The following is a 24,295-nucleotide window of genomic DNA, read 5'->3' on the forward strand; positions in this document are numbered from 1 at the left end:
ATCAACACTTCCAGAATTTCCCAAGGATTTTCTCAGCTCTCCTCAGGAAGACTCCCATTAAAATCCTTGTGAATATCTGCGCTCCCAAGTACACTAAAAAATAAATCTAGTTAGTTAATGTGAGAGCAGCAGAGCTAATGAAGACTGTTTCCCAAATCCCCACTCAATATATCCAAGTCCTCCTCTACACTACTTCCAACCTCCCTTTACTCTTTCATTCTTGTTCAAAATGAGGACAGAGCACAGAACCTCCCTCCTGGATTTCCTAATTACTGAACAGGGAAGAGGCAGCACAAGAGCTATATTTATGCTGCTTGGCCAGCCAGCACATGTCTGCTCCCAGACAGAAAATAACACGAGCTCACCACACACTCCTCCTTGCAGCAGGAGCCTTAATTTGCATCACCTTTTCCTCTCGCTGATAGCCAGTTTCCACAAAATTGGTAGAGCTCCCACAGTAAACTTTGGTTGAAATTAATTAAAAGACTCCAAAGTTATTTGGAGCAGGCCGCCAGACAAACAGCATGACAGCATAACTTGTGCTTCCTTAAGAAGGCAAGCTAAAAAAGGAAACTGTTAATAATTATTATTTCCCTACACCATGAGGCCCAAGTTCTTGACTAAGGCCTACAAACACTACTGTGATACTTAGAATAAACAGAAAATTTGCCTAACAGAAGGAACAACAGTAGATGAAATGATAACACAGCTTGCATTAATTAACAACAGAGCTCACTAATCACAAAGTTGCCATAAGTATACAGACCCAGAGCCAAATTTTTGCTAGAGCTGAGCTCCCATTTGCTGAGGACACCAAGACAAGACAGACATCTTCAGAAATACCAAAAAGTCAGCAATCTCTATTTAGGTATCAGCAAAAATACTGGGAGCTTTAAAAAAAAACCAACAAAACCAGAGAGAGAATAGTCTCCTACTGTTCACTGCAGCTGGGGGCAAGGATGTCCCAGCAGGAGCTCTGGGCTTTTCAGCTTTTGGGGTGGGGGGGAAATGGCCTCAGATTGCCTCTTCCAAGCTTGACTGTCTGAAAGGCAAATAATAGCTGAGCTAATAAACCCAGCATTACTGAATAATTTATTCCGAGTAGAAACAAACAAACAAAAAATGTTGGGGCTTTTTACTAGCATGGGAAAGTTGTCTTTTAAAGACTCTTAAGATATTGCCTCCTTTGCCTCTTTCTTAGAAGACACTTAAACATCGTTAGAAATCAGTGATGGAATATATAGAAGGGACTGAAATTGTGGAATGGAAACGCCATAGAAGATCAGCCAAAGGCAGTGTGGAAGAACACTTAAAAAGTTTTGTGTACATTATAACAATACCTGTACTAGTATAGTCAACTGTAGCTAAATTTTTCCTCAGCAGAACACAGAAATCCCTTGAGATTAGAGAAAATATTGCCATAATTTAGGAAAGGGGACAGAATAAGTCCAAAATCAAAACAAAACAAACAAAAGCAACTACACAGCCCAAAATGTGTCTTCAAACTTCTGATGTAATACTGTTCTCCTCAGATAGCAAAATGTCCTCTTTGTGGGCCTCAAACCTCCAGAACAGAGGCCTGAAAAGCAACCTTTCGAATTAAATAATTGCAGTTATTTAGAATTAAACAATTTGCAGTTGTCTTGGTGTTCTTCACAGCACACTGTGAGTTGATTTCACCAGATCCATCCAGAAGGCCTTCCTTTTACTGCACACTTAAAACAAGATAGGTCAGCAATACTCTCAGGAGCAAATTGCAAAATGTTTCCATCAAGTGCTGCTTATTTCGCATTTGTGTGGTAAATAATCATGTTTCACCTTCTTATTGATGGTTCCGCATTTATTTTTTTTTTAAATGGGGAAACAAATTAATAGATTTTCCCATCTCTCAAACCACCTTGCTCTAGAAGTAGTCATCTTATTTTGCAGAGTTAATCATCAACTCCACAGCTTATTTTGAACGTATAGAGAGGACATTGTATAATTTGCTGTATGTCTCCACAACCTCAGTATACCAGAGATATGGGTGTGCATAAGGTCCTAGTAAATAGACCTAAACCACCCCAAAACAATGTCACAAAACAGCAAAAAGATATATTTTATGAGCTTATGATGGAATAGGTAACTGAATATATTTGTCCTACAAAAGAGGCTTCGCACCCATTGATCTTGGCTTCAAGAAGGGCTGAAAATATGCACCACAACATTAAAAAATGAAAATATGCACCACAACATTAAAAAGCTGGGAGAAACCAAGCTAGATAGTGCCCCTGGCATGGATTACAGTAAGGTCCTTTGCTAGGACCCATTGTACAATGACTTATTTCTTTGGATGTGCAAGTGTTTTCCAAAAGCACTGGGCATCTCGCTATTCATTAAATAGACATCCAGTTATGTTGAACACAGGCAGCCCTTTCTTCCCCTGAAAATCCAGATTTTTCCAGTAAATCACATTGTCTCATCTCTACCATCCCTTGCTGACTTTGTTTTACTATCACTCTCAAAACAGTGCAATTTCAAAGCACCAAAAACCTGCCTCTATCAGAGCCCTCCTGTGCCAGACTGACTGAAATATCACAAGGCTGAAACATCACAAGGATCTAGCCCTACAAACTTCCCTCCTCCTTAAGTTAGATTTGCTTTAGGTAATTTAGTCTTTTACAGGAAAACATTCATCCCTGAAATCTGATGCATAAGTTGAGTGGTGACTGATGTGAGTTATAAGAAGTCCCAAACTGAGCTAGGCCAGAGATCTCAGTAAGAGGGAATAGAGTTGCTAAAATAACAACTTTTTGATCTACTTCTTTCTTTATGCTCCTCTGACACATCTTCACCACGTGTAAATGTAGCCACAATTATATGAATTGACCACTGTTAGAAAAAGATCAACAGCCAAAGTCACAAATACCAGCCTTGTATTGTATTCAAGTAAAAAGGCTGTAGCAAAGTCAAAAATCCAGGACATGTGAAGGAAACAGTCTTGGAGATGACTTGGCAAAACCATCTCTAGTAGTTTAATCAAAAATGGAAGATTAAACACTACCTGTGGCAAGGCAGGTCGTTAAAGCCAAACGATGATCTCCCCAGAAAAGGAGAGCTGTAAAGCTGAAGGCTGTAAAGATGAAGGCTTGCCAGCCTCCTTAATGATAACCTTGTCCAATAATGGATTTGATTTCTTTTTCACAACTTTTTGACAATCAAGAGAGAATTAGGTTCAAAACAGAGGTGCTAGGTCGTCACTTTTCTACCACCACTCGTGCCTTAACAAGCCACGCAGGCCAGAAGTCGTGCAGTAACATTAAACGTTTTATAATGAAAATCTATTTTATCGCAGGCTAAAGTAAATGGAGGGTTTCATTGTACAATTTGAAGAGAAAACAGCTTAGCAGTTCAAAGGAGAGAGGGAAGGAAAAAAGCGGAGAGAGAACCTCACGGACATAGGCAGCACAAGAGGAGGTGACTTGGTCACTCTGAGGAGACTCAAGGGCCACAAAGAAGAAACTGGGAAAGGACAAGAACTCTGAACACTTCAGCTTGTCAGGATAAGAAGGAAACAGCAGAGCAAGTTTCATTTTGAACCCTGCAATGACATTCTACCAGAGGTGATCAAAACCCAATGCTTTTTCATGTTTTTATGAATGTTTTGAACAATGGGATGGAGATGAGTCTCATCAGACTGACCAGAGCAGTGGTAAAGTACTGTTTAGTCTGAGAGAGAGCCTATCCCAAATTGATTAGTGGGATATAAAGCAAACATGTAAACATTTCACCACATATTTAAATGAGATTTCCCTTTAATGAGAACATTAATGTTAGCTTAATCACTTTAAAGCACAGTCATCCTCAGTTAGGGCGTGCTATGGCTGTCTGACATACAGCACATGGAACTTTAAAAAATAAAAGGGCTTTGTACAACATTTCCAACAGAGTTTATGGTTGAGGCCACTCTTGTCAAAAGTAACTTCTTGAGTGGATGAAGTCACTTGTGTGATGAGCAATAAGAAATTTAGATTTATGTAAAATACCTCATGTCCAGAAAGGGCAGAGACCCTTCTCATCAGGTTAGGCTGTGAAGGCTTTGAGGGCTGGCAGAAGAGAGGGAGGGAACATGGAAATTTGGGTCAGTGCTGGCCATGCAGCACTCAGGCTTGCCACAGAGCTGTGTCTGCTCCACATCAAAGATGTCATCAGTCTCTGAACCAGCAACTGCCTGTCCTGTCTGGCCTCTGAGCTTTTGCTTTCCTACCCTGAAGTGATTTCAAGGGGGCATGGCTGTGTGAGAGATACCATCCCTTAGATGAGTTGGAAACATATGGCACTGACCACATGTGGTCATTAGAAAGTCCCGCGCCAATTTTTGCAAGGCTAACAATATTAGCCCCAGTATCCTGGCCAAATTCCAATATAGGTAATTATATTCTGGATAATGACATACAGGCTAGTTTTATAAGGTTTAATATACATTGTGGAAAGTGGCTTGCACCTAAGGGCTCTGAGTTAAACTCATTGCACAGTCAGCTGGGATAAAATTAGAGAAGAAACTACCCAAGCATGTCAAATGTTTAAGCTTTAAAACCCTGTGTAGACTGAAACAAAAGAGGAAGGGATCCAGGGGTGCTTTAGCATAATCAAGCTGGCTCATGCCGCTGAAGACACAGCTGGGATCCAGAGCTCACTGCTGCGAGGAAATTTGTAACAGTATCCCCACCCCACCTTCAGCAGTGGGTGTGCGTGCATGTTAAATTACCAGGTTAGGAAAGGAGATGGAGCAGTAGGATGCAAAATGTTGTTTGCTGGGGTTTTTTTCTTGACTCCCCCCAGGTAAAATAGAACCAAATAGGTCTTATGAAATAAAGTCCCACAGTTCAAACACTCACACCTGTTGCACAGCAGCCCCGTGACCCCAGCTCAAAGTGCCAGAAGTAATGCTACTCTCCCGCGAACTTGTATTTGTCTCATCTTGCCCTGTTTGAAGACACCAACCCCAGCACAAGACCCGGCTGTAAGCACACCCTGGCAGGTCACCCACTAGGTTCTGCTGATGGAAAGCTCTGCGGCTGATGCTCAGCCACAGAATAATTTGGGTGGAGGGACATGTCCCTCCAGCATGCCATTCAAATCAAAAATGAGCATTTGGAGCACGCCTCCCACACCTCAGCTGGCTCAGGTGGCACTCACATGCAAGGGCTTACGGGCCTCGGTCAAACTTGTTGACACGACCTACAGTTTTGGATGACACAGAGCCAGAGATGGAGTGCAAGCAGACATGCCAGACCTAAGGGCTGAGAGCAAAATGGGCAATAACATTTTTTTAAAGACATTTTACAAGCACGGAAAACACCTCACACTCCATATATTTCATACCATGCAAACAGAAGGAAAACAGTTTCTCACTTAAAATCGCAGCTGAACAAAAGGTAAGGAGGAAGTTCCTCACTGTGAGAGTGGTGAGGCACTGGAACAGGTTGCCCAAAGAAGCTGTGGATGTCACATGCCTGGAAGTGCATGGTCAAGACCAGGCTGGATATGGATTTGGGCAACCTGGTCTAGTGGAAGGTGTCCCTGCCCATGACAGGGGGGCTGGAACTAAGTGTTTTTTAAAGTCCTTTCCAACTGAAAGTATTCTACAATTGTATGGGTCTTCAAAACCAGCTCAAGATTTGAAGCTTCACCTTTGGCTAGCAGGATATCCCAAGCAATGGCACTGCAGAACAACCAGTCATCTTTCAGTCTTGAAATAAAGTTCAAGTTAAGCTGTGATTTTTTCTTCCCAATGTTATGAGCAGGCCTGGTCTTTTTTTGGTGTTATCATCGGGATTCTAAACTTTAATCCATGTATTTCACGTGCTGGTGCAAGCACCACTCACTTGTAGGCACACCACCTCATTTCAAGACGCTCTGTACCTTTCCTGGGCTTGAATTCCAGGCTGGCAAAGACAGGAGACGTAGGTTCTCACCCCCACTCTCCTCATGCAGAGAACGCTGTTTCATCTCCTCAATTCCTTTCTTCATTAAAACACATTCAAACATAATTAGTGTAACATTAAAAATGGAGGAAATTTTGTAATTGCCAGTTGTTCTGTAGCCATGGTTACATCTGAGATTTATACCAAGCGACGCTGGCCTGAGCACGCACAGGCAGTTAGCAGGAACAGCAGCAGGATAATGTTTGTGTGCACGTGCAGGTGTGCCGAGATGTCTGTTTGCCAAAAAAAAAAAGGAAAAGAAAAAAAAAAAGAAAAAAATATGGGGGAAGGAATGGGGAGGGCAGGGGAGAGAGAGGCAGAGGGAGAGAAAGGAGGGAGGGTGGGGAGGGGAGAGACAGAGAATATTCAGTGACATTTAAGGTGCTAATATCTGGAAGTCAACCTTTAATTTGACAGCTTTTAGTGCTAGTTAATTTCACTCATCGAGACGAGGTGTAGGAAATTTGCAGCACCTTTAAATTATCACGTTTTTCCACGCTGCCTGAGGCCTATGTGGAATACCTGAGCCATACTTTCTGCCCCCCTTCCCGGCTCCCCCTCTCTCTCCTCCCTCCCCCCCCCACCATTTTCAGGTCAGTTGAAGTAAAACTTTCATTCCCTTTCTCAGACAATTAATCTTTAGCTAATTGAAGCAGGAATGCTGCAGGATGGGTTTCACTGGGGCCTGTAAATCTCATTTAGCAAAGTGAATTCCAGGCACATGCTGCACCTAATGATGTGACAGGTGGGCTGCACCGCAAGACAGCAGCCGCCGAAAAGTTGATTCTCATTAGACCCTCGGAGTCCTGCAGTCAGTTTTCTGATGGCTGAAGAACACTAATCGCATCTGTTTGCTGCTGGGTGGGGTGGGCAGGGGGGGGAGAGGCAGAAATGAGAGGCGGGGGGGCCCTTCCTCTCTTTCATGAGTTAATATCCTTGACTCCTGCCCAAAAAACCAGCAGGCCTGCCTCCCACCATGCGCTCAGCCTCCATTCTGCTGACTCCTACAGGGTGCACCCTTTTTCTAATTAACTGGAATGGCTATGGAAAGCAAAGAAGGCCTTGTGTTGGGTGAACCAATTATTTTGAAGGGTATTAAGTCATCAGATTTACTTTTATCTTGATTGCATTGTGGAAATCGTGCATAATTAATGGTGGGAGCTTATTAGGAAAATGATTAGGCAAATTACACAGGTGTCGGATGCATTTTTTATGATAAATTTGCTAGAACAATCCTGCAATTCCATCTGTTCAGCTCATATCAGAATGTCACTCTGGAAGAAATTAATGGTGCAGAGTCGCACAAAGTTACTGGAGGCCTTGGATGCAGATTTATGCTTTAAAAAAAGATACAGTTAAAATTACCCAGCAATTTCCTAATAAATACTTGATGTTACAGTTCAATAAATTACTTATTTAATCTTAAAAGAAAATGGTAGTCAGCTGGAAACTAAAAAGTGGAGAAAGCATAAACCTCATTTTGTCAGGTTGCTGTGTATGTAAATAAAAAATAATCGTAAGATGTAATAATTCTTTGCTGTGGGATGCTGACTAGAAACAAGCTGTCAGCGTCCAAGTACCTCTGCTAGGTGTCTTTTTTTCCACAGATACTAAAGCTTGCCTGAAAAATCCTGTGCTTGTTCTAAAGTGGCAGAGCCAGTTCCCTTTTTCCGTAATTTTGGCGTTGTTTAGCAGCAGATTCTGGAGGTCACATCCTGGGAGTTAGAGAGGACACCAAATGCTGTGCTCACGTCTTCGCTTCTCTCACTCTGCGTTTCCTGCCAACACCAGAGGATGAAAACCATGAAACCAAAACCATTGAATGCACTGTGTCTCAGAGGGAGTCAGTAAATCAGTGCATAGGGTTTTTTTTTTTTTGTGTGTGTGTGAAAGAGTGTCTGTGTATGCACTTGTAGGTCTACAATAGCAAAGGCCAGATATTCTACCCCTGGAGGTGCTTAGAATCCTGCAGCTATGGATTACCTATTATGCATCAAATAAATAAGCTCATATTCCATAGAAGAAGCATAATTTTTACTAGCTAACATAATATCATTTCTCAAAAAATTACAAGTAAGGAGGCAGAGGTGACTGGGTGTATGAGGAGAGCATGACAAAGAAAAACATGACAAGGTTTAATTGATGCTGGGCAGTTTTACAGTCAAATATGATTTTTAGGTGTATATTTTCCATAATCTGACTGGTTCATTGCCATCAGCACTACTTTTTAAAGAGATTGACTAGGCAAATACAAAGTGGCTGCTGTCTACTCTAGAAACAGCTCTGAGGAAGGCACAGCCCCAGATGCTGAGTGTCTTGGGGTCTGCATCACCTTAGATAAGACCTTTCAAGCCACCCTCCAAGCCCCTGGATACAGTCCACAAGACCTGTGGGCTGAGGGTAGCAGAGAATATGGTGTCTTGCCCCAAAAGCAGGATGGGGTTGCTCTCAGGGCTGAAGTTACCCTGTCAGGGTTACTCAAACAGTACAACAGGCCTCATTTCTGTGGCTATTGGCATGACTTTGAAGCTACCTTGAACATCTTGAATGTCTACAAAATCACCAAGCAGGCTTGTCCCTTTTCAAGATTCCTCCCCTGTGGTCCCCCAAGGACTATTATACGGCCCAAACTCCACAGCACTGTGGCTCTACAATTTCATTCCTCTCTCCTACTCCTCAGTGTCCCAAAAGCTTATTCATTGCCACAGGGCCCTTGAAGAGAAGACTTACTGGCAATGCAGAATATTTTTTTCATGTGGGGATTTCTGTTCTTTTTGGGATGTTTAGGTCGTGATAATGTTACCAGAATGGAAGTAAACATCTCTCTTTTGGTGCTCTGAAAAGCTAGTAATGACTACCAATGTTTTAAAAATGTAGAGCTAAAGAGAAACCCATAAGAAAAGTGGATTATTTTTCTTCCTAATATCCAAGTCTTGTTAAATACCAGCAATACCAATCTCTGTGACTTTTGCATTTGATTAATCCTTCCCTGCAGAATGAAGCTGCAGATACTACACACTACCATCTGCACTTGTGGTGAAGGCAAAGAGAATGAATTCCAAACAGCCTCTGTCTGCAAGAGGGGCCATGGCAGCAAGACCTCGTGGGAGTTTTGTGTCCAATATAGATAATCCTTGTCTCATCTGAAAACCTTGCTTCTTCTTCAGACCCTTTGCTAAGCACATTCTTTGAAATCTGCTTTCATATATCTCAATTGTAATAATTGTTTTCAGAAAAATTACAGGGGCATAGAAGCATAGGTAGCTGCTGTGTCCCTGAGTTAGTTTATTACTGCTTGCTAATTAAGATTATTGATAAATCTTGTGTTCATTCTGTGCAGGCTATTGGAACAATACAGAGTAATTCTGTAAAGCACAGCAGGTGACCTTAATCCAGTTAATGAAGTATTAGAGAAAGTTTAAGATAAATTTGAAGAAGTTACAGTGACTATCCTCCTATGTTTTAAGGGATGTCTTGTATCTAGTGGCTAATGGCCCATAACCCTTATCCAATATGGAGTTGCTAAGCATTTGATCAGAGAAAAAGCATGTTTTCAAGCAATCATTATTCAAAGGATCAGACACAGTGGTACTAATGTATGATTTTGTACCATGAATAAAACATTTCAGATGATATCCCTCAAAAAATCTATATTGGAATTTATATAGGTGAGCAAGGAAGGGTCAAGTGAATTTAACAGGAAGAGATAGGGACCCATCTGTATTAAATTAAATGGGTTAATATAAAGCACAGCAAGACAAAGAGTCATGAGTTCAGAATATATGGCCCTATATGTAAGAGTGACATACAGGTTACTTTCCATTCTTCCTCGGGTCTGTCCCCATCCTGTTAAAGAAACTAGTACTATTTCTTCTGCAAAGAGCTTAGCTAGTCACAATTATTGGCAAGATAGGACAAAATAGGAGGAATCAAGCTAGCAGATGCCCTTTTTAATTCCTGTAGCTAACGTGAGAACACAGGCAAAACATTGTTGTATGGCCAACCACTCACCTGTGTAACTCTCTGAAGAACAATGCCTCACCCAGTTCTCCTTCAGGTGCCAGAATATCTCCAGGTGCTTTTACACAGTTGTGTTCAGACAAGCCAAATGCCTCACCCTTCAAACCCACCAACCTGGATGGGTTCTAGGAAGCTGTAGCAGGAAAACCATATTAGAGACGTCCTCTGAAAGCTGATCCACGCTGAGCTGGCACACTTGCACGGATGTGCTCCTGGAGGCATCCCTGCAAGGGGAAGACCTTGCCAAAGCTGAGACTTTCTAGTCTCAAGCGCAATGCACTTTTGATTTTGGTTACTGGCATCAAATTTCTAGTGTACAGTATCCCTCTAATACTATGAGCAATATTTGTTTTTAAATTAAACATTACCTTTCTCTTCCAGAGCATCCCTCAGCTTTCTTTAAGCCCCACCAAAATAACTAATTCCTAATCCTTAGTACAGATAACCAGCTCAAAACAAACAGGCCCTTTTGTAGCATTGACAGTATTACATTTTTAGCATATGATAAGCTTTCAACTAACACCTAGACTTTTCCTAGCACTCTGAAATGTAGGTGGTAAAAAACACAAAGCTATTTGCTTATCCAATTTTCTGAGTACATCTGCCACATAATGATTTCAACTGCAGAACATTCAAGACTTTGCACTGATTCTGCCCAGATCAGGTTTTTGTCAGACAACAGAGTGATTCATACAAGCTTCTGAAATTATTTTAAATGATTTTTTTTTCCTGTCTTGCCAAGTGGAGAAAAGCAGTGCTTCCCATCAAACGTAAGTGGAGGGGCCCAAACGCAGATCATGAAACAGAGGGCATTTTGTATAGACACCTGTTCTTTTTCCAGGTTTTCATGCCTTGTCCACTACCACAGAAACGAGAGGCTGACTGAAGCCTTTCACCAGCACAGTTTGGTGTTTTGTTGCAGGGGGTGGGCTGGGATTGATGAGGAAAGCCATTGGGATGCTGCTTTACAGATGGTGAGCGACAGAGCCGGCAGTGCTTCCCCGTGATGGGGAGGAGGAAAAGCCTTCATTAAAACATCAGCTTCCCCCAGAAGCTCATCCTGTCTGACACGCCTAACCTGTGTGCATGTGTCAACACAGAACGCTTGCTAATGTTGCTGAGGCTGTAAATAAGGGTTCAGACTAGACTCTGAAGGAGATTAATGAGTAGAGTGCTTCCTTCTCTGCTGGAGGCTGAAGTAGGTTCCCTATTAAGATGCAGTATCTGTCACTGTCAATAGAGACATGCTGTGTGGGTGTGAGGGGAGGTTAAGAGGTGTCTCTGAATCTGGTAATTCCATGCTTTTAAGGGTCTAGCACAGGAGACTGACACACTTGAGCAGCATCAACTTCCTGAAACATGCTTTCCATTAATAGAATAAGTCCAGTAATGTCTGTGGCCAAAGTGGGACAAATGCAGAGGAACTGGAGGTACTCCCCTTTGAAGAAAGTACAGAGTTTTCTTCTTAGATTTAGGAAAGAAGAAACAAATAAACTACTATCCTGCATATACTCCATGCAAATTTCAGGGAAGGGCGTAGCTGTTGTCTTCATATGTGTTTAGAACTGTGCTCCTATGACAAATTCTACATCTGCCTTCCTTACCCATGCCCACTTACCTCCTTCCCTCTTTGGTTCAAATAAATAACTATTTTTAGTTATAAAACACCCATTCATCTGATATCAAAATGTCTTACAGAGCTGTTTCTTCTTCAGAAAGCATTTGATATCACTCTCTGAAGGAAGGGTAATCCATGTTTACACATGGGAAAGCACAAGGAGGTTCAGTGTCATGTTCAGGTCTGAATTGTGTGTCCATGAAGAGGGGTCTTAATTCTGAGCTCACAAGCCCCTAAACATCTCTGCTCTTGGAGCTGGATTCAGAAAACAGGATTCCACAGACACCCAATGCCCATATTGCAGTGAATATTGCTGGCAAAGATGGCCAGCTCACTCAGCCTGGGCCAAGGAAGCCCTTCTCTACATTGTTCAAGACTTTTTTCCTATGTATTTGAACCAAAATGACTTTCTAGATCAGAAACTTGCACTATACAGCTGAATAACACACACAAGCTAAAAATGCCTGTGCATTTAAACACAGATATGTAGCCCACTGGCTCTTCTTAAAACCCCTAAGGAACACATACATTTATACAAATCAGCCTTTCTTCATTAATTAGAAGTTTTGCCTTTTGTCCACTACTTAGAAGAGAGAATAAAATAAATTTAACACACAGCAATATTACCCATTTTCCCCTAATGCTCATGTCTCCTTTATGGAAGCTGAAAGAACCTGAGGAACTAATCTAGTATAATCATTAATTTCAAAAGTAAAAAAAAAAAAAAAAAAAGTGTAACAAAATATTACATTAAGATTTTAAGACCCAGTTAAGTTTAGCAAAAACAATCAACTAAAAAACAAAATTTAAAGTTGAAAAGGGAGAAACTGCAGGGAAAAATGGGATCCTCTGCCAAAACATCACTTCCAGCTTTGCATGTTAAAAATTTATCTCATTTAAGCACCTGGATATGTAGCCCAAAGTCAATGGGAATTATAAAGGGCAGCACCTCTGAATAATAGATCAATTCTTTACCTCTATTCTCAGTTATAGGCAGAAGGCAAATGCTATTTGCTCTTCCTTTACATCACCAACTTTACTGAACACCTAATAGTTCATGCTTTTGTTTTGTGTTTTTACTTGGAGAATAAGCCTATTTATTATAAAATCTCACCATAAAATTACAATAAAGTTAGAAAAGCTGCCTACAAATAGCATGTAAGGATTAAGTAGTCCTTGGATACTCCAGAATGTTAAGTCATGCTGCTTGCAAGAACATCAAGGAAAAAAAATGCCTCCTAATTTATCCAGAACACGTTAGTTTTGTGTGTAACATGGCAGTAAGACACACGTGTTACTCTACACTGTGCAGTGCTGCTTTCCCAGTCTTGTTAACTTCCCTGGAATTGCTCAAAGAGCATCTGGCTCTGGCCACTTGCATGGCTGGGAGAATGTTGCTTTCCCTGGCACACAACTTCACTGCAGCCTGAGCGCACTGTGTGAGGAGCCAGGTAACCAAGAGCAAGAACCATGGGATTATTTCAGCTGGAAAAGACCTCATTTTATAAAATCAAGATCTTTATGAGCTGCTTCACCCTAATATTGGGGTATTTCAGAATCTAGGTGTTGGAGAATGGCAGTCCCTTTGCCTTCACCTTATAAGAGGTAAAAAATGACCCTAAACTGGGGAGAGGTGACAGTGGCTGTGGATTTTAAAAAAAATCATTTTTGAGCATATATTGTTTGAGTGGAAGGAAGCGCTAAACTGTAAATTAAACTGTAAATTAACTGTACAAACTGTTAATTAAATACAAACTGTAAATTACATCTTGATGTTGAGTTCATTTTTAGAGATATAAGTAATGCAGTCCAACCCAGCCTTTAAAAACCCCCAAACTTGCAGTATGCTTAAATGTCCCAGGGAAAAGTTGATATCTGGTTTCCAAGAGTGTGAAAAAGAAAAAATTGTTTTTGTTGGCAAAACTGACCAAAAGAACTCCTCTTTACTTTTAGCTGCCTGGCTTTTGCCCCGCATGTATAGCCAAAGGAGTTCCAATAGTTGGTATTTGATCTTCTTCTAGAGATATGGTGTCCTAAATCTCAGGCTAACCCTAATTATTGATCTCAGTTTCAGTTAACAGCTCCAGCTGGGGGAGTACTTGATGTGGAAGGAATAATACTTTACCTGAATCAAATGTAGGACAATATTGTAGGAAAAAAATCAAAATAAATTATTAAAAAAAAAGTAAACAAAACAAATCAAATGATGCTTAGAATATGACTGAGATCCTTTTTTTTTTTTTTTTTGTTACAAATAATTCTCTCTAGAACGTTTTTTTTTTCTTTTTAACAGTTCTTTATAAATTTACTCTGGCAGGTAACTAAAGCTGGCTTTCACTAGGATGTAACTATGGAAAGAGGAGATGAGTCCCAGACATTCCACCAAGGATTACCCTGCTGTACAAGCAGCACAACACAAGGTGTCTGCTGACTTGTGTCACTAGATTGAAAAACTGCCTCATAGCAGAATAAACCTTTCTGGGGAGAATGGAGGTGGAGAGAGACAGAAATAAAACTCCTGTTCAAATCTCCAGATAGAAGATACCAGAACATAAAGATATGCTCCATGTCTTATAGAAGCAGATGTGATTGGTAAGATACCCACAAATAATCTCTCTCGAGGAAGAAAAGGTATCTCTTGATGATCTGATATGACTAAAAGACTCAATAACCTCAACACCTATTGACCCATGTGAAAAACAGGGGCAGATGGTATCAATTGTTACAGGATTTTTGTAGAAAAAAAAAAAAAGAGAGAAATTCCCCAAAATGATCTTCCATATAGTTGTTTGTTTTAGCTTTTTATGAAGAAAAGACAGCTACAATAATGTAACTCAATTTCCAAAACTGTGGGAAGGTGGCATTTTAAAAACTTGAGGAAAAAATAAAGAGCTGAGAGAGGCTCTCACAGTTACCAAGCACAAAAATCAGGGAAAAATACTCCAAGTACATAAGGCTAAACTTAACACAATAAGAGGTCAAAAACATAGTTGAAAGTGTGAAATACAAAGATGAAAGTTTGTTGGGAGGAAATGAAACATTTTTATAGTTTTAAAACCATTTCTAAGCCCAAAGTTCATCGTCAGACTACTTATAATAGCAACATGGTGACAGAACTCAAACTGAGTGACATGACCCATTCCTTTGACTTGAAAATAAATGTTTATTTTTCACTTAAGGAAAGAATTGGAAGAAAAAGGACAATAAAAGTATTCTCTCAAATATTTTTATCTTGAAGTTACTATCATAAATTTTCCTTCTTAAAATGGGGTCCTTTGTCATATTTCTAGGTTCTGAGCATACTGAGGGAAAAACAAACATAAATTAAAAAAAAAAAAATTACTACAAACCTTTTAATTTTATGCAGTTCAGTCCTGAAATCCTCATTTTATAAACTACTCAGGCCTTTCTGGCAGGAAAATGAAGCAGTGGTCAATTCCTTAGATGGAGGACTGACAATTGTCAAAGATTAATGGTATTTGTGGTTACTGATGTGGCCAACAGCCAGAGACCAATTTTTTTAACTATGCGGTGCATTAATTTCTATTTATCTTCTGAGAAAACCCCAGGAAACTGAATACCTGGTGAGAGGGTCTCAGCCTCTTGAGAGTCAGGCCTTGGAAGAGCCTATTTAACTCTCCTTTCCAGAACTGAATTATATAAAAGGCTGTGAGAAAGATGTGTGTATATGTTAACACAGGTGGAAGCAGTCATTCACACAAGTGGAATTACACAATACTCTCTGGAGTGCTTCCAGAAGGTGATGCCAAATAATACGAAAAATATTTGCATCCCTAGAGACAAAACCTAAAAAATAGCTGGAGTTAGGGCATTGCAACCAAATACTGACACCCGTCCCTAGACAATGATGCCATTCTTTCAACTGGCATTTAGACTTGTCCCTAAGTCACTAAGTAGAGTTGAAAACCAAAAAACACACTTTCATACTTCAGATGTTTTGAACCATTCCAGAGCCACTTCAATTAGCCATCCTTGGCACTACACCTCCTGGAAAAAAAATTACTAGATTGCATTTTGATGCATAGCGTCAAAATGACCCACCCAGCAAAGATCAGTCAGACCCTGCAGTCAATTTAAACTGAGAGTGACAGATCTACAGTAGCAGCATTCAGGTTTTAGAAAGTGGTTCAGATGATTAATTCCATACAAAAAGACACTGGGGGTTTCAATTGCTCAAAATCGGGACAATAACAGTTTGTAATGAATGACAGGAAAACAGTGAGAACACTGTGGGCATGACCAGATCCTTGCAAAGTCATTAGAAACACTCTTGCTCTTCAAAGGTAAACTTCTACAGTAAAGTATTTCCACCCAAACCCACATTTCTAAAGAATCTATACCAATCCAGCTGTTCAGAGTGTTAATACAAGCATTGCCACAACAGAACAAGCCATTTCAACTGGTCTTTTCCAAATAGGTCCTTGGTGATCACTTTTGAAAGTTTCCAAGGTTGGCAGAAGTCCTTTGCAGTCCAGAGCCCTGTCCTGTATCGACGAGGGAGGAAAGGGCTGTTATTCATGGCAACTAGTCATGAGAGAAAGTCTTCTGAAAAGCTGTGCTGGCCCTTAAAACACAAATAAATATTTATTGATGAGGGAAAGGAAAATGCATGAAGGATCTGCCATGCAAGAGAAAGTAAGTAAAAAAACTCTCCACAGCCTCAGAATTTTTTCCCCTCTAGCTTACCAATGCCATCAGGACAAGTAAACTAATAAGGCATTCTGAACAAACGCAAAAAACATTTTTTTTTTCTGCAACCTTAGCATTACCTACATGATTATTCTTCAGTACACACACATGGACACACACACACACACACAGAGTGCAACAATTTATTTTAATGTAATGCTGCCCCCTTGTGCTTTTGTATACAAGGAAGTTTTTGTCAATAACCAAGGTTTGTAGCAACTAAAGAAAAGCAAGAAATTGGCCTATTCCTCAGCTCTGAGCTTTCTCACTGATTTTTTTATATGAGCAGTAATATGAACTTATGCAACACTCAGCAGTCTCAGAGCCTAAGGAAATATGAAACATGTATTGTCATAAAAATTAAAGATAGGGTAAGAAGAAAGCATGGCACGTATAAGTCAAAGATGAGAAAGGAAGACAAAGTTACAATAAGCTACTGAAAATGAGTGCAAAACAAGTTATTTGATTTCATACATCGACTTGTAGTCTGTCAACAAAAAGAAACAGGTTTTACAGGGGATGGCAAAGAAAAAGTGATAGGGCAAAATGAGAAAGAGAACTCCACAGCTCAGGAATCGGTCTCCTTCACACCAGGAATCTAGCACCAGTCAGCATTTGCTTACCAACTTTTGGGACTCCCTGACATACAAACTTGTCAAGTGCCCCACGTTAGAGGCATTATAAACTTCTGAGAAGCTCATTAGATGAAAACATCTCTTTGGGAATGTTTGGATTACAATCAATTATCTGTCAACTGCCCTGGTAGATCCCAAAATCAGGAACTGTCTGGGAAATTTGTCTTCCTTGGAGAGGGTCAAGATTGCTTGAGCCATGAGGATGTGGAACCATTCAATCTTGTACAGTTCATGGCTGAAGACAAGAAAAATTGTTCTAGTGTTTTTCAAAAATATTAAAATCTCAGAAATTTAGAAAAGGAATCAAAGCACATAGGCATGATACAAAGCTATGGGTACATAACATCAGTACTTACAGTCATTCCTTTTGAACTTTGTACAAGTCCTACGTCCCGAAGAAACTATTTTGTTTGATGTTTACTTCCTGAAATTCCATATGAAGGATAATAAGCCTAGGTGTGTTCATTCAGGTTTTTGATCAGGCAGAAATTTCCTTTAAAAACATATCTTTTGTTCTCAAGCTTTGTGAAAGCTAAATGATAATCAAATAGGTCCTTGAAACCATCGCATAAATGCCTATGCATAAACAGCTATATCTTTATTCTCGGGATGTTTTGTATTCAGGGTACTGAATACATACATGGCATTGAACTGGCAGTTTTCCTTCTAGGTCTCACAGCTGAAAAATTTATTCCTAAAGAAAATAAATAAAAGGTTATTTGGGTCAAGAAGAGTGTGACACTTCCAGGTAACTTTTTGTAAGAAATGATGAATAGAAAGTTGGAAATATTTTTTTTTACCCGGTGGCTAAAAAATGAAAGACATTCCCATTTTAATGTAGATTCAGTTTGACTTACAAATGTACAACCTTTGTATTTTAAATACTTCTATGCTTTAACAAAGTCGATGGAAGTCAAGAAGCTAAACAAAACCTTTTGTTTCAATCTGAATGACACATTTAATTTGAACTGAAATAATTTGGTTTAGCTTTTCAGATTGTTAAAGGACAATTGATCATTTTTAATTCAAGTTGACCCAAGATAATTTTTTATTGTGTATTTGAGCTTGGTCATTGACCTGATTAAAACCTAACATAGTTATTCAAGGAGGTCTGCTATAAATAAGATTTATCTTTAGAATTTCTATTCTTTCCCATGTTTCATTACATCTTATCTTTCTTATTAATTTTTATATGGAAATTCAGCAGATGTTTTCTGCAAAACTAAGAGTCTATGATGTATTTGGTGAATTATTAGAATGTGTGAAACTATGCAAAGTGCCATCCTCTGTTTTTCTCCTCTCTCTCATGAATGTAGGTCTAAAAGGTAGGCAATTTAAAGATGCTGGCACTCTGTCTGAAGCAATGTTAGTAATTTTGAAACTCCGTGTTCTCCCTTCTCAACATATACATCTTACATAAATTAAATTAACTTGGCCTGTAGCACAAGCTGAGAGCCATCCTGTGACACAGAGGTGACAAAAAAGAAAAAAAAAAAAAGAGCCTGTAAAACCACTGTAAAACCTGTTAGGGGGTTGTGTTGTTCCAAAAAAAGAGATGCTGTGTTGTTAGAACCCTTGTAATTGAAAATTTTAGACTTTCTGTGCTAACAAACACTAACCCCCAAGAGAACACTGCATTTGACCTAAAGCCATGGAGAAGTTTTCCAAAATTAAATGATAGAACTAAGATTATAATTATATAGTTTAAATAGAAGTGTATAATATCACACAATAGAAAACTTAGAATTTAAAGTTTTAAAGTATAGCAATATATAAAAAAACCTCCAGAATTTTAAGATGAAAGCTAATCCTTCTTCTTCACCTTCTCCTTCATAAGTTTAGGCAATATTGTATAATTAGATAAAAATGTCCACATTGCAAGCCAGAAGTAGTTAGTTATTAAGTTAAAAGTAAAAATAATTTAAGTTAAAAATAATTTAATTGAAATAATTCATTTCTTAATTAAACAGCTTATCATTAAAATCCTGGGACCTAGGGAGATGTGGACAACAGCTCAGTCACACCTGAGCAACACTCAGTGCAGACAACAAACTGACTGGCTGCCTGTTATTTTGCCCAACAGCCATTGCAATAGTGGTTCTAAAACTGTAATTTTTCCTTCAATTAATTCAGTAAAAAAAAAAAAAATAAAACAAGAAAGTTCTGTTACTTTCAGTGACAATTTGGCTTCTGGCTAGTGACAGTCCTGCAGAAAAAGCTCATGAGTCAAAGAAAAGGTACTATGTACTTTCTAAGCAATACATAACTAGTAATATTAATATACCTTCATTTCTCATGTTGTGGGCCTTGAAAAATTAACTTTAATATTAATATAACGTGAACTTTAATATTCCAGTGCTTCTAAGTTCTTTCAGTTACTCTAATTGATTTCACTTGGATCCTTTTCAGGTACTGTTCTTTTCTAGTTTTTGGCCTATCTTCTATTTTCCTCACTTTTCTCCATTCTTTCTGGTTTTTAGTCATTTCAGATCTGTATTTTCAAATAGATATGCATTTTAAAAAGCTTTTCTATAGTTACTGCTATCATTGTCATTAAAGGACTTACTACACATATCTCAGCACCTTCTTCCACCATTTCAAAAAGGCATGTAAGCAAGGAAATTATTCAAGGTATCTCTCTTAGGGCCCCTGACTTCTGGCAAAGCAGAATCCTCTGGGGGCAAACCACAGCAAAAGAAAACTTAGATTAGTTTAAAATTGGTTTCTGAAGTTGTCTTTGACGTTACATTGCCTGTACTAGGATTTTTGTGAAATTAGGCTCCTCATCTAAACCAAATCATTTAATAATTAGGGATCAAATTGGGTTGTATGAGTGCCCCCCCCTTTGAAATTATTCATAATTCACATTAGCAGGCACTGTGCTACCTGCTCAAATACTTAACCTGATGCAGTAAAAACTCTGAAATAAAGTACCCCAAAGTTAATTATCTGTTGTGTGGGAAAAGCCAGGTAGTCCAAAGCAAATTTTTTTGAAGTCTGCCTTGGACAAGAAGTACTGGGGCAGCACAAGACACAATTGAGCCAATCAATTTCTGAACAACTCCTGAATCTTCTTGGCACTCTGGATAAAAGCCTGCCTCTCCTACTAAAACCAAGGAGATTTGCTCCATTCAGAGAGTGGGAACCCTTTTTTTTACTGGAAGGTCCAACTCAGGACGAAGGTATTTGTGTGATGACCCAGTGACCCTAGAGGAAAGCTCTCCCTGCTGTCATGGCACTGCTCAAACACCAAGTTTTGCTGCCCAAGTCACATTCTGACACCACTCTGGGAGATGACAGCTTGAATGTCTGTGTTAGCTTTGTAGCCAGGAGCATACAACTGTGGAGATGCATCTGGAAATTGGGTTTTATCTCATCTGAGCCTGGAATCTCCAGTACTACTTCGAGTTATCTGGGATGAAAGTAAAACCTTTCCTAATTGCTTGTGTACTTCTGCTTCCAGTCTTCCTCTCAAAAAACCCACAAACAAACAAGGAAAACACAACAGGTACAACAGAAATAATATCAGTTCTTTTCCGTGTCTTTTTCATCCGTGAGGACAAAAATCTATTTTTTTAATTCTTATTTGACCTAGGCAATTTAAAATAATAATGATAAATAATGATAATAATAATGATGATAATAATAATTCTCCTGTCTTCTATTTCTGAGTGAATCCGAGGAAAGTGATAATTGAAAACATGTGGGATTTACCTTGTGAAAAGCCAATAGAAAAAAACCCCAAAATACTGTTCCTTACAATGAATCAGAAATCTCATGACAAATTTGCGAATTAAAAAATTGAGATGGACATTGAAAAAACCCAGTTTTTAGTCGTGATATCTGATGGACTACCACGTAGTCTCCCAAGAGACAAGTCTTATTGCCTGAGTTTCTTAAAACAATGCAAAGCACTCCAGAGTAGAGTGTAGGGAACACTCTAAATTGGTCCCCCGGGTAAGGACTAGCTGACCTAATTGGTATTTCCCATCTTTAATTTATGTGATCATACAGTATGCTGTTATCTTTTCATTACATTAACCCATAGGGTCAAACATTCCTCTGGTGGAGTTCCATTGGAACAAGCAGATTTGCACCAGGGCTCGGTTTGGCCCACACCACTTAAATCTGAAATGAATTTCAAACAGAGCTATAATCAGCCTTACAGAGTAATATTATTCCTGAAGCAAGGAGAACATGTGGTTCCCCTCTATGAAAGGCAGATACATTTATCAATGCAAACTTTATAAAACATAATACCCATCAAATATTACATGCCAGAACAGCACTAAACTACTTAGAGTGGTAAATAAAACATTAGGTTTGGAAAAGTATTTGGATCCTTCTTCACATTATTGCAATGTTTTATTCATGCCCCGCTTACACATCCCCTTCATTCTGATAATCTAAGTGACCAGCATGTGATGAAACTGCTCAGTTCTCCAGGGCAGTGCTTCCTTTGCGGTTGCACAGCTCCTCTGTCACCTTCAGGGCAAGAGGAATGCCACCATGGCAATCTCAGTTTACAGAGGTGTGCCTTTAATTCATCTATCACTGTCTGTACACCAGGCCACACCACTGATGTCCAGTCAAACACAGCTAAGTTCTGGAGCAACTTCAGAGGATAGTTTCTGCAAAATGACAGTTATCAGTTTTTGGAAAGTAAGCAGAAGTGATAGTCCAAAATAGTTTTCTTAGGTGACTTGCCAATGAGGCAGAGATGTCTTTAATAAGCAGTAGCCTGGACAAAAATTCTCTTTTTTTTTTTACTTTGTTTATTTGTTTATTCTTTTTCTATCAATTAAGGAATTAAAAGTATCTTGACCCACCAATCTGATTCTGCCTCAAAAATGCCAAGTAGGTGTAAGTAAATGTTGACCCTTTGCTTGTTCATCTGTCAAATTGCTTAGGAATCTTCATGGAATTATTGCAAGTCACCTCATGGTAGTTATGACACTAAGTTATATTTGCATCATGAAAAACTAGGTATTGAATGAGTTGCTAAAAACTATTCCATCTAAACTGGCGTGTGATGGATAGACAGACAAATGGTTTTGTATGCAATCAATCAAGCAAAAATCCAATTCATTCTAGGAAAGCCAGAGCCCTGCTGAACCAGAACAGAGCTCAGGTTCTGAAGTGAAACTGCACCTCTCAGAAGCTGCTGCTGCCTTTTCTGTGGAGCCTTTGGCACCAAAGACATATTAAATTACCAGGAAGGATGACATAAATTACCAGGAAGGATGACAGAGGAATGTGATAGAAAATGCAGACTATGTCTACACTGCAGGAAGATCAGGAGACCTTCTGGTTTCTCAGCCTGCACCCATGGTCTGGCCACATCCAGTTCCACGCAGGATCTCACCTTGTGCCTGAGGACATGGAACTGGAGCAGGATTGGAGCTTTCCAGAGCCAGCTGCAGTAACTGTTCTCTTTTTTGTTCATTTATGTCTTCTAAAGGAGGTGCTCAGAAACTGAAATTCTGCTCATGGTTAAGAAAAATTGCCTTTAAACCTACTCATGTGCTTGAAATATGTTCATCTCCATGCGGTCAGACACCAAGGACCCCTCAACAGAATCCATAGGAAACAACACAAGAGCTTTAGACAAATGGGACTGCAAAATGTGCCTATTATTCTTAGGCATAGGAAGTTACAACAGAGACTGCATTAATTTATCCTAAAAGTTGGTTCCTTTCTGTTTGTTTCAAATTTTGTTTTCTTTTTGTCATGAGCAAATATTAATATTTTTCTTTGAAAATGAAAATAAATGTGTGAGTTTGTGTTCTTTTCTTGTCATTTTATTTCCATAGCTTGAGAAATATGCTACTTTTAATCTTGTCTCTGGAAAAAGAAAAAAAAAAATAAAAAGAGTGAAGATTCTGATATGAAGAATGAAATTTCACTGATAATTACTGCGCATCAAATAGGTGTATGAAGCCCGGTATGTAAAATTCTTTCATCATTTGTGGAAAAAAAAAAAAAAAAAATAAAGCCCCTGAAAAATCTATGAACTGTCAAGAAACAGGATAGCTTTGCAATTCCCACCCTATCTGCCTTACCAAAGGGTTACTGCATCAAGTAACTTATAAGTTACAGGCGCACATCACTGCTGAGGGAAAAGTAATTTGTTGTAATCATTTTTAATTATAGTTATTCTTAATTATCTTTGCTGTATGTTTAAACATTAAAATACAAACAGTACTGCCATAGCACAGATGGCTGGTGCCTGCTATGCAGACTGTCAAGCTTCATTTAAGCACCACCGTCATTTTTCCCTACAATTGTAACTTACAGTAATAATGCGCTTTCTATGACACATAATACTCATGTTTGAAGACCTACCATGAGGTACCTAAACATAGACATTCTGAAGATAACCCCCCATTCTACAAGTTCCTCTAGAACAAAGACATCTGAAGCCTGAACCCAAAATCTTGTTGTCATGAAATCCCATTCAGAAGAGAAAGGCTGTTAGATAATCGTGGTTTGTAAGCAGCTAGGGTCAGAGTGGTACAGGCAGGGCAGCAACCTCTACAATAGGAACAGAAGGAAATTGCTATATTTGATAATCATTCCTCTTCAACTGTATTTTCTTTTGTCTTTGAAGATGTTTCACAAAAAAAAAAACTAAGTGGGAGTTTTGTTCTCTCTGTGCTTCTGCATGTGTCAAATGCAAACACACTGGTCCTTGTTGGGTTTAGTTGGGATGTTAAAAAACCACTTTCCACAAAATAAATATTTCTAAAATAAGATCACTTCAGTGCTAGAGCATCCTTTTTCCCTATGAAACCTCATAACAATTTCACAGGGATCCTCAACCCAAGAATGTAAAAATAAGTTCAAAATCATGAGTGAGGAAAAATCTCAGTTCAGAGAGACAAATAGTCTTTCAAAATTGAACTCAGGGAGATACAGAATGAAGGACAAAAATTATAGAGTTGCAAATGTAAGTGCTCAAGAAGAGATTGTGCCTGATCAAGAAAGTTCTTCAAGGAAATTTGAAATGTGCGACTGACTAAAGATACTTTCTGGTCACTGGTTTGAAACACTCCCTGGAAGAATAAAGGATACACCATAAAAGATGGATCAGTGAGTGCAAACAAAGCAGGAAAGCTGAAGCAGTTAATGGTATTATAATTGCCAAATGGTAGAGGAAATTGTGCAATAAAACAATGGAGTACATACAGGTTCGTAGTAGTCTGTTATTTACTTTGCTGCTGTTTCTACAACTTTGTCATCTTTCTGTCATGAAAGTGATACCTTGCTCTTCCTAGAAACCCCACTTAGCTTCATTCCAGCTATTCTGCAAACACACGTCATACATCGGAACGGTTCCTTCACTT

General features: G+C 39.1%; 1 long non-coding RNA gene across 1 annotated transcript in view; it reads right to left on the reverse strand.

Moving 5' to 3' along the window:
* Nucleotides 1-7,157: 7,157 nt before the first annotated feature.
* The window catches only part of LOC137475060 (uncharacterized), an 88,958-nt gene continuing 71,820 nt past the window's right edge, over nt 7,158-24,295 (reverse strand). Inside the window, exons 2-3 of the long non-coding RNA XR_010999675.1 lie at nt 9,978-10,119; nt 7,158-7,744 (exon numbers count right to left, since the gene is read on the reverse strand). This is a non-coding gene — a long non-coding RNA (uncharacterized lncRNA). The remainder of the gene's footprint in view (nt 7,745-9,977; nt 10,120-24,295) is intronic.

Source organism: Anomalospiza imberbis, chromosome 5 (assembly GCF_031753505.1).
Source record: "Anomalospiza imberbis isolate Cuckoo-Finch-1a 21T00152 chromosome 5, ASM3175350v1, whole genome shotgun sequence".
NCBI classification, from domain to species: Eukaryota; Metazoa; Chordata; class Aves; order Passeriformes; family Viduidae; genus Anomalospiza; species Anomalospiza imberbis.